Here is an 11752-nt window from a genome sequence, read left to right as displayed (position 1 = left end):
TAACATAAAATATGTCATAATACATAGTTATACTCTAAGTTTCCTTTTACATCTTAGACTAAACATCAACATAGTAGAATTGGGACATGACCCTTCACAACCTAACATATTTTCCACGACCAAGATGCACCCCCTATATTATGAACTTGATCTATGTCTCTAATTCCAGGTTATGACTAATTATGAATTGTTGTATAATAATTCAATTGGCTTTGTTGTTATGTTGGTTACTATTGTGTGATGGTATTACACCCATTGTTTAATTAAATTGTATGGTTGATGGTAAGGCCTTGATGATGACATTGTGAAGGAGATTAAGTCTTGTGATACCCATTCTTTACTTCAATAATGGTTACTTGTGATTAAGTGATAATGTTGTATTGAATTATACCTTATATTAAGATTCATAGGGTTGGTATGATATTTACTTGAAATGTCTTGAACTATGGATTGTAAGTTGTTGGATAAGATGTAAATGTTATAAGTATGGTTAAAACATACCAATGTGTGTTATTATGATGTGACTATGCAAATGTGCTAACCTCACATGTCTGAATTGTAATGAAAGGATAACTCATACAATTCTTATTGATCTATGATGATGATGATGATACAAGAGATAGAACCTATGAACTACATTAAGCAATGATGATTATTAAAATCATTAAAGACATTTCAAAAGGGACTCTAACTTAGCACCGAGTGAACTAGAGCGATGAGTGTCCCTTCCCACATAGGGAAGGTATGATCACTAATATACTCTATGATTGGAAACTATAATGCATGTAGCATAAAGAGGTCCCAACTATATCTCCTAGTTTTTGAACTATGTAGCCCCCATAGGAATACTAGCTAGTGGATCCACCTAGATGCTACGTTCATGCTTCCTTACTACCTTGTCAAGTTGTCCACCTTCTTTCGGTGTAGGGTTCTATGACACCGGATTCCACATTAGCTCATGCGGTTTGTGCCGATTAAGGTAATATGTTCTAAAAAGGTACAATGAACTAAAGGAATGAACTTTAACTGGGATGACGTAAGGGGTTTAGCTAAGTCTAGGTAGGGTTATGGGACTCTACCTAAACATTGCACTAGTTAGCCTTAAAGGAAGTCTTAGGAGGATGTTCGTATATATGTATATGCTTATAATTGTACATGATATGTAAATGATGATATTTCATATTAAGATTTACATAGACCTCTCACATACTACTTATGGAGTTTATTTAGACTCCTTACATAGGCTTCTCGTTTATACAATATAATCAACATATAAGGATTTAATTATACCATTTCACATTGAACCATATAATATAACGTAGAACATTTGAGCATAGCCCTCATACAAATCAATAATAGCCACATAATGCTTACAACAATATCTTCAACATTAGGAAAGAAATGAATGTCTTTTGACTATAGCAAATCCGAATAGGCTAGATAGAAGCCACCATCCTTGAACATTAAGGACTTACCGATCAAGTTAGGAAATATATCCAAGTATTCTTTTAATTGGCCTTGATACCTCAGCGGCCCGAACCTACATTATTTGGGAAAAAGGAAAGAATATGGGTTAGTACATCCACTTCTACTGAGTATGGAAACAAATGCGCATACAACATTGAAATCATGCTTAAAGGGACATTTAGTTGAAAACTATGCTAAATCACTCTTACAAGCTTTCATTCACAATAAAAAATATATATAAGCCATTAGACATAATCACTCAATACAAGTCCATATTCAACATAAAGACAATATCATACTAAAGTTAAGTCAAAACGGACATTATAAACATAAGATCATACCAACATGAATAGCAGTATGTCAAGATCATATACACATATCTACTTCAACAAAATATCACAACTATAGATCATATATAAGAATTCATATCATTACAACACTCAAGAAGCTTACGCAAAACCACTTCCCAAGGTTACAAGTTCAATGCCTATATGAAGTAGCATAACCCCACATAGTCAAGAAAATAAAGAAATAAACCATAATAATGCCTAACTTAATGTAACATAGTATCATGAGTAATCATCATCATATAAAGAAATATATACCAATAATATGAACATAAGTGAGACTAACATCATATAGGATCATCAACATAATAGTCAATATATGTGTATCATTTATTTTATTAAAGCATATGAACAACCTCTTAGGAATTCCCTCAAGGCTAACTAGTGTAATGTGTAGGTAGTATCCCATACCCTTAGCTACACAAAGAAGAACCCCTTAAGTCACCCTAGTTAAATTTCAATTTACTATGTTCATTTTACTTTCTGGAAGGATTACCTTAATGGAAAATAGACCATGTGAGCTAAACTTGGAATCCGTTGTCATGAAACCCTACATCAAAAGAAGGTGGTCTACTTGAAAATGTAGGACCAAAACATGACTATAGCGTTCTAGGTGGATCCACTAGCTCGTATTCCTATAGTAGGAAACATAGTTAAGAAACTAGGAAATATATCTTGAACCCTATACATGCATATTATCAATTGGAGCACTCATCTCCTGAGAATGTCTGGTAAATCTCCCTTATATGGGGATTCAATACCTCTCATTGTCAGGTTCACTCGATGCTAAGCTATTGTCCTTTTTGAAATACCACCAAGTCATTCTTTAACAGATATATCTTAATTTAGGCCATGGGAGAGAAACTCGCTTGTATAGAATATTAATTAGCTCATTATGAATAGGATAAGAACTTCCTTTAACCACAAACCATCATTCGTGTGATAAAAATATCATTAACTTATCATCTAAGGAACACAAGAGAAACCATCTTCAAACTTGCAATAACATAGCCTCACAATGATCTCACATACAACGTAATCATATCATGTCATCATAGTCATCATATATTATCTTACTAATTTAATGAAATACAATAATTAAATGGCACAACATCATCCAAATATAATCCATCTTTATTGAAGTAAAGAATTTCAAGATCACAATGTCTTACCACATAGCCTTCATTAAGAATCTCACCCTCAATTCATCACATTTTTCCAATAAATCACTCATCATCATATTATCATGAATTAACCAATGACATAACCAATTCTAACAACCCTAATCATCTTCAAGTCCTATTGATAACTAGGGTAAGGGTAAAGGGTTATATTTGTAGACTCTATCATCAAACTAAGACAAAGAATAAGAACTAAAACAATTAAACCATAAACAATCGTATTACATCATTAATAATCAAAGTAAATCAAAATTATAACCAATTGAAAGACAAATCATGAAATTGAAAGAAACACATATTTTTGATATCTTTTGAAATAACTTTTAAGGAGGTTCATGGGGAAAGAGATCCCAAGAGTGAAGAGCTTCCATACCTTAACAATCCTTGAAAATTGATAGTAAAGAAAGTTGAAATCTTGCAGACCATATGACCTTTAACCTTGGTCTCCAATGGTGTTCTTTGGGGAAAGAGGGAGAATGTAGAGAAGGTAGAGAGATTTGAGATTGGGAATTGTGGGGTGGTGGGTTAGTTTAATTTTGTCTGGGCCTTATATAGTGCCCCTACTAACTTAACTAATCACCACTTAACCCCCAAGCAATTAAATAACCAACTCACTAATTAATTCACTAACTAAAAATCTTAAATTCAAAATAGAGCCTAAAACAACGAGTCTTCGACCTACGAACCATAGAGCCATCGATAGCCCGTGCTGGAAAGTCGTCGTTCACAACAGAGAGTGGAATTTTAGAAAACTTTGAAAATTTTTCTAAGTATGGAAATATTAATCCATCGATGGTCCGTTGACCCATAGACACCTCGTCGTTTGGCCACTGCCGATATGATAGCTTGTGGTTATTTGCAAGGGTTCTCACCAAGGAGCCCTTTGGTTGTCCTTGGGTAATCTTACCCGGACGTTTCACCCCTAAAAACATTCTAATACTTTTTTAACACCTTTTTACCAATTTTCATAAATTTACGAATCATAAAACACCATGAAACATGCCAAGGAACATTAGTGCATATTTCACAATTCACCGAACGTCATGGACCTTTCTTGAAGTATAGAATTTAACACTTCCTAACTAGTTTAAATTTATTACTTTAGCCATATAAGGAGTTTTCTTAGTCTTAGTTATTCATGTAAGGCTCTAGATTAGGTCCTGGACTTCAGAGTGTTACAATATGAACTAAGCGATTACATAACATTAATTAATAACATAACATAGGAAATCCTTGAAACATATAGACCCCTTTCCTTGAACATGAGGAAGCTATCAAAGCCCTTAAATTTAGGATATATCCTCTAGTCATCATCACCTACATTTTGTGTAAAAAGATGAAGAAGAATGGTATTAGTACAAGAATGCACCAAGTATGGAAACTATGTAAAAACATGCATTTAAGGAGGACATTTGGTTAGAAAACCATGCATCATGCCTTTTAGTAAAACATCATACAACCTTTATACAATAAGTATAATATACATCATATACTTTACATAGGCATAGACACTATTTATAACATCACATGCAATCATATAATTCATTAAAGCTCATTTAGCATTTCATAACATTACCCTTTTTTTACCTTAAGTCCTTTACCCCCAAGTAACCTTCTAGAAACACTTGGTGCAATGCATGAATAGTGTTCCATTCCACTACCCACACTTAAGCATCACTTTAAGGTCACCATGGTGAACATTCATCCAACATTCATTAGCTTTAATATGTAAATTCGTACAAGCATAACATACCAAGATACACATAATCCACATATAAATCAACATAATACATGAACCTCATATAAAACAAATTCGAAGACAACATGCAAATCAAGTCTATCAATAACATCATAATATGTCAATGGCAAAAATTAGCACGTTTAGACTTCATTTCATAATGACATCATAAGACTATACTCAAATTCCAATCTAAGACTACTAGTGCAATGTACATGTGATGTCCATTAACATCACACACACTAAGTAAACTCACAAAGAGACCACAAGCACATCATTCGCTTCATACATCAATATTACAACTATAGTCAACTACATTACAACTATATGCTAAGTAAGACAAACATCATGCATATTGAAGGTAAGACATTTATCATATAGCAAATAACACTCACTTTATGCACCTAAAGTAAGACCTCATCATATGGACACAATAGGATTCATACCAAGCATATTATCATACAAGTAGTTTAATTCGATAGAGTTGTGAATAAGAAAAATATACATTTACATATAAAACACCTTCCTAGAACTCCCTTAAAGAGCTACTTATGCATTGAATAGGTAAAGTCACCTACAATAAGCAACATTACATAGTTTATCCTAGTTAGGGTTCATTACATTGCTTCCATTATCCGTATTACTTTAGGGAAATCCTGGCGTTAACCGACAATAAGACCATGTGAGATTAACATGGAACCCGGGATGAACCCCTCACACTTAAAGGAGGGTATCCTACTTGCCAAGTTAAAACATCAACATCATTCTCGAATTTTAGGTCGATCCACTTGCTAGGTCCGATGGGGCAACATAGTTATGGAACTAAGAGATTTCTGTTGAACTCTCTACATGCCCATTAGCACGTCAGTTTTCATATTGTGAGAAACCATGGGTGACTCTCCCTCCAAGGGAAGTTAACACCTCATATGGACCCATAAGTGTATCTCCCTCCAAGGAATGTCAACACCTTATGAGAAGTTATTGGTGAATCTTCCTCCAAAGGAAGTCAACACCTCTTATTGTCAAGTTAACTTGGTGCTAAACTAAGTTCCCTTTTTGAAAAAGCGTTTATAAATATTATTTTCATAAAATTGACTTTAGGAGTATTAACCTCTCATATGCTTATCTTATAAGTTATAGATGATAAGTGTACTCTCATCAATCTAAATCATATGAGAAAACCTTTCACATAGACTTAGCATATTCAAGCATATTCTAGTTTAGAGTACAATTGATAAAACCCTTCAAAGAACTCTATATACTAGGTTATCATACATACTTCATTATGCATGCATTCATGTAAGTGCATGTTTATATATGAGGAAACCTTTCACATACCACATTTAGACACTACACATATGCTTACTTCATCAAATCATATTGTTAACGTCATAGCATATATGTTCATGTTCATTGTGTAATTCATGCATTCATATTCATGTACATAGAATAATCACCCTAGGAACTAATCTATTAAGGTAGGCATGTGCAATGTATAGGCAAAGTCCCATACCCGTACCAATAGTAGTTAACCTATCAAGTCATCCTAGTTAATATACATTATTACACTTTCATGAACATAGAATTTACATGCATACTAGTATACAATAGTGAATATGAGAACCATCCTTTCATTAGACACCACAAATCTACCCTAGTCCTAGATATGCATAAGATATGAGAGTGTGTGCATATTGGTCAAAATTATTACATAATGGATATAACCATCTCCTTAAGGAATCCATCCTCTTAAGATCACAATAAACATTCATTCATAGATTACTCAACACTTTATAGCATAGGACAGAAGACATCTTGAACTTTGAAGCTGAGACTCTTAGATTTGGTTATAATCAGACAATCACATAAGGTTACATAGGAAGGGGTCATTCATCATTAGCATTTGATCATTGATAATCATATATACCAATCCTAACCCTAAAAGTCTCATTCACATGTAGAAGACATTGTCAATACACCTAGAACATAATACTACATTAAGAGACTAGACATCATGATTTATAGATATGATCATCGTAACCACACTTCGTAATTCACAAAATTTCATTCAAGTACATAATCAAAACATATAGCGATTGACAAGAAATTGAACACCGCCACCATAAGTGGATCATACCACACAATGCCCTTCATGGCCAATTCAACTACCAATTCAATACAAAGTAGAAGGAATAGGGAAATCTTACCAATTCCCCATGATTTTATCATCGTTGAACAATTAAAATAATTCATCATTTATTCACATAGAAACAATAGTTGTAGTAGATTTAACATAATCAAATCATACTACAAATAAACCTAATAATATGAACATCACAATGCCCACATTATAGCATAGATTGAGAAATAGGGAGGATCATGGGTTCATCATTATATTTGATTGAAATTCACATTAAAAACAATAGCTAATCATCAATTTCTCTTAAGCATTCTTTTGAAATCGTTTTGAGAATCAAAACCATGGCTACATTGAAAGACAAAGAATATGATCATGAAACCTTTTGAAGGAACTCCTTAGATGAATGAATAAATAAGGATGAAGGATCACCATATCTCATTACATGAAAAATACACGAAAAATTGAAGAAGAAAGCTTGAGAATCCATCACCAAGGATGTTCTTGAGCTTCATCTCCAATAAAGGTTTCTAGAGAATATTTGTTTTTGAGAGGGAGGTCTAATTATGAATAATGACTTAGAATAGGGGTTTTGATGTTTTTAACCAACTTAGTACACCCAAAAATAGCAAAAATAACAGCTTAGGACGTGGGGTGAATTTCTCATTCCCCCCATTAATGGACAACGTGCATTGCAGTGCAGTTGCAGGCAGCATCGATGGGAGGCAGTTATGCACTGTAAAACACTTCATCAATATGTTATTAGCCTTTTTAGGCACATGTGAGGCTCTAGACACCTTACTTCATTTTGAGAGATGGTACATCACATTTATCTTTTAATATAATTTATCTATGATCATAAAAAGTAATTTTTACGCTTTTTAAAGTTACAATTCTTAATGATATCTTTTTAATTTTTTTATGGTTTTCCAATTTGATTATCACCTACATCCATTTTTGCCAACACATATTTTATTTGATATATAATTTAAACAAAATTTATTTTTTATTCCTATATGATATAAATAATAAAAAATACAACGTAAGGTTCAACAAGATAAATAACTCCTCTCTATATTTTTCGGTGATAAAACCTTCTTGAACTTGGGAACCGTGTCAAGGACTTGTTTTGTTTTATTTTATTTGTATTGGTCAAAAAATAGTTGACTAAATTTAAAGCATTTTCATCATTGTTTTTTTACCATATACTAAGTAAAACTTATTAAAGAGACTCTTTTTACAAAAAAAAAAGGGACTTATGTATGTTTCCTTTTCTTCTTGTAAATTTAATTATACTTCAACTTGTTCTTTATTAATTTTCTTTCAAGGAATATAATAAATATAGAATTTAGAGAATATTCCATCACAGTGATACTTCCTTTAGAAAGGTAAATGAGCTCAAGCACCTTTTCTTCCCTCATCTCAAGGGAAAAAACTATCAAGAAACCAAACTTTAAATTTCTTCCAATCAAGAGGATCATTATCTTCTGGTCTTACTTCTTTCCGTTGGTTGTACAAAATATTAGCCATACCATTGAGTTGATAAGTGGCAAATCCTGCCTTCTCCACCCGTCTAACTCCCATGATCATCAAAACCTTGTAGACCTAATATACGAGCTTTTAAATATCTTCCTCAACCTTCAAACTATTAAAATACTAAGGATTCATTCTAGTAAGGTCCCTCAATCTCGAAGATGCCGTACCGACAGTTGGTTTCATAGGAAATGCAACTTTTTTATTGGACTAGGTTTTCACAGCTTAAGCCAACACTTCAAAAGTAGCCATAAATTCCGCATTCGTTATTTTTTCGGCCAAAGGATCAACCTGAACTTGAGGAGCTCAGGATGAGATTTTTGTTCCGCACTATCCTTCACATTCCTTCTAATATAAGCTCTTCGAGTATCCATATCCTGTAGATTATCAGATAAATAGTAGGATATAGACCTTATAGAATTAAAAACTATTGCACAACTTAAAATTAATGAAAGAATTTGAGCTTCCTAAACATCATGTAAAATTTTTATCATAAATGTGGTGCACTTCAAACTCATGAACAAGACTCTATTTGATGTGGATTATGAATCCTAGGAGCGTTCTAAACTTTCTTCTCTGATTACTAAGTTTGTCATGATCCAGGGGTACCCCATCTATGTGACATAGTGTATAGAACCCCGAAGGACCCTATAAAATCAACTTAACTTCCATAACATAAGAAATATAACAATAAGAGTAAAATAATAATCCAAGTCAAATACTTTATCAACGAAAATAGTAAGCCTAATACAATTTTCTTAATATAGACATCTAATAAAATACAATGACATTGGGCCTAGCCTATACGTCATGTTCAAAATGTGAAATACATGAATGAAATTTAAAAAATAAAATTTATCCTCGAAGCATGGGGCCTCAACCAAGCTTGGGTTTCTCGATATCCACCACCAGCAATGAAACTAAGAAAGTTAACTTTCGGACCCTACATTTGGGGAAATTTAGGAAAGAGTATGAGTTAGTACAAACAATGCATCAAGTATAATAACTATGCATAAAAAAATTTTAATGATACTAAAAGGGATAATTCATTTCATGACATTAATTTTGCAAAGCTAAAACATGATACAAGATATTTAAAAATATATATGTTATAAAATGATGGTCAATGCAAGCTAACATCATTTAAATCCTTTTAAAAAATATTTGATGCTTCTTTAAGTAACCTTAGTTCATTACAAATGTAGCGAATTATCCGTAACCGACATAGAGAAAATATAAGCAATAACATGATCCCTCGGTGTCTCCCACACCGAAAAGGGTTATCCTACTTGTAAAGATAAGGACCAAAAATTCATAGCTAAAGTTAATTCACTAACTAATGTCAGTCTAAGCAATCATCCTATGGAGACAAACACATATATATAAGAGATTGCTACTAGAAACCTTACCTCTACTAACGGTAGAGCTATCATCTGAATATCCTCTAAGGGCTAAACAAAATTCCCATGGATCAAGGCTAATTCATCATCCATAGATGGTATCTTTGAATTAACATCCAACATAGGTTACATGATGATATCTCTCAATCTTTGACTCACTTAGGTGATAAAATCTTTCAACCTTACACTCTTTATTATGTTAGAAGTCCTTTTACATCATACGTTTATGTATTAATGAGAAAATCCTTTCAATAACACATCGATCATCATAATAGATACTTTACTTTGAAAGTATCGTTAAACACTTGCACAAATTTCGTAAGAAAAAGCATAAATCCATAATATGCTTTGAAGTCTCAAAACCCACTTTCAATCATCAACACAGAGAAAACAAGGTTAGCTTGGGATCATTTGTTGTGCTCGTTCAAGTGTCCTTATCTTTAGAGTATCTTGGGGTGTGAAAAAATAATGAATTTAACACAATCCACATATCAATTCTAAGTTGAATATATCTATATATGAAATAAGACTCTAAACTGAGTAGACATGTCGATACATGCCCGAACGGATCTTAAAAAACTTAAATTAACACACTAAAATACTCGAAAGAATCTTATGACTATTGTCCTCGGAGAATGATAACTAGCACTAATTTTCTGAACTAAAGATCAAGAACCAAACTATGCATGATAGAATGCTAAGAAGCTGAACATGCATCACGAGAAGATTTAGCGCACATATGTGTCAGTACTTGAAAGGTAATGTGCATACATGTTAGAGTAATAATGAAATAACATAGAGATGAGCAAAGGAATAATGTAATAAAATAGTATGAACATGATATAGATGTTGAAATAATGAACATGTCTAATCTGAATGTAATGACCAAGTTATAAATGGTGAGGTTGTAAAATGAAACATGGCAAATGCAATTTACTCTAACTGAACTGTGGGAGTTATGAATAACCAATAAAAAAACAACATGAGCTTACTATCGAGACCAATGTATACGCCCCATTGGGAGGACCCAATAACCCAACCAAAGGTATAGGAGCATGCTAGTGTGACTACTAAAATAATGCCCACAGAGGGGACTTACAACATACATGTCTAGTAGTTCTGGGACTATTTGGGTACCTTGAACCCTATTCCAACTGGTATTATGCTACTTCCAATAAATTAAGTTGTTAAATGATAATGACTAAGTTTTTCTCAATATTGGATAGGTCAAAACATTACATGCAAACTTGCGAATCCAATTATTAATTTAATAATAATGCATTCAAATACTAAGCATGCATATCTGAAATAACTGAACTATCAGACTTGGCATGTGTAACTCAACAAATAAATAAATATATAGGTAGGTTTCTGAAATTAATCCAATAAACTGAGTAAGAACATGGGAATATTATTTGGAACATATAACTAACTTATTCATGATTGTCTGCAGAAATTTTAGAAACCTAGGTCTAAGCATGATAATGGAATCAAGAATCTGACTTAAATGTAGGGACCCAATAGGTGAAAGGAACCCACTAGTGAAATTCCACATATATGGAGATTAATTCCATTAAGAAATCCTTAGATTTCACGGTTGAAACTGACGGAACCTCTTTACGTTATTAAAGTAGGGTTCTTGACCTTTTTCTCCTCTCTTGCTTCTAATTTTCTATCTTGTGATTATTGACTTGACTTAAGTAAGTTCTAGTTATTTCTCTAGTCTTAAACTAACTATAACGTCATTATTTATGGTCTAAACAATGTATATTAAGGCCAAATGAACAAGGAAGAAACAAAAGACCCCTGACATAAAAGTTGTCGAAATAACAGATGGATTTTATAAACTGATCGTAAGGTGACGATTGCCAATGACAAAGGACCGAAAGATGGAGGGACCATCGACTAAGTTTATAGATAACCATAACTTGAGTGACGGTCCATACTTT

General features: G+C 32.9%; 1 long non-coding RNA gene across 1 annotated transcript; it reads right to left on the bottom strand.

The window, feature by feature from the left end:
- Positions 1–1329: 1329 nt before the first annotated feature.
- Positions 1330–7551, bottom strand: LOC114075065. The gene is made up of 3 exons (XR_003575395.1): positions 7253–7551; positions 3369–4312; positions 1330–1540 (listed from the first exon to the last, which is right to left on the bottom strand). It is a non-coding gene; the product is annotated as an uncharacterized LOC114075065 (long non-coding RNA).
- Between the last annotated feature and the right edge of the window lie 4201 nt (positions 7552–11752).

This window comes from Solanum pennellii, chromosome 12, assembly GCF_001406875.1.
Source record: "Solanum pennellii chromosome 12, SPENNV200".
Lineage (NCBI taxonomy): Eukaryota > Viridiplantae > Streptophyta > Magnoliopsida > Solanales > Solanaceae > Solanum > Solanum pennellii.
Note: the sequence above shows the minus strand (reverse complement) of the source record. Positions and strands in the feature narration are given on the sequence as shown.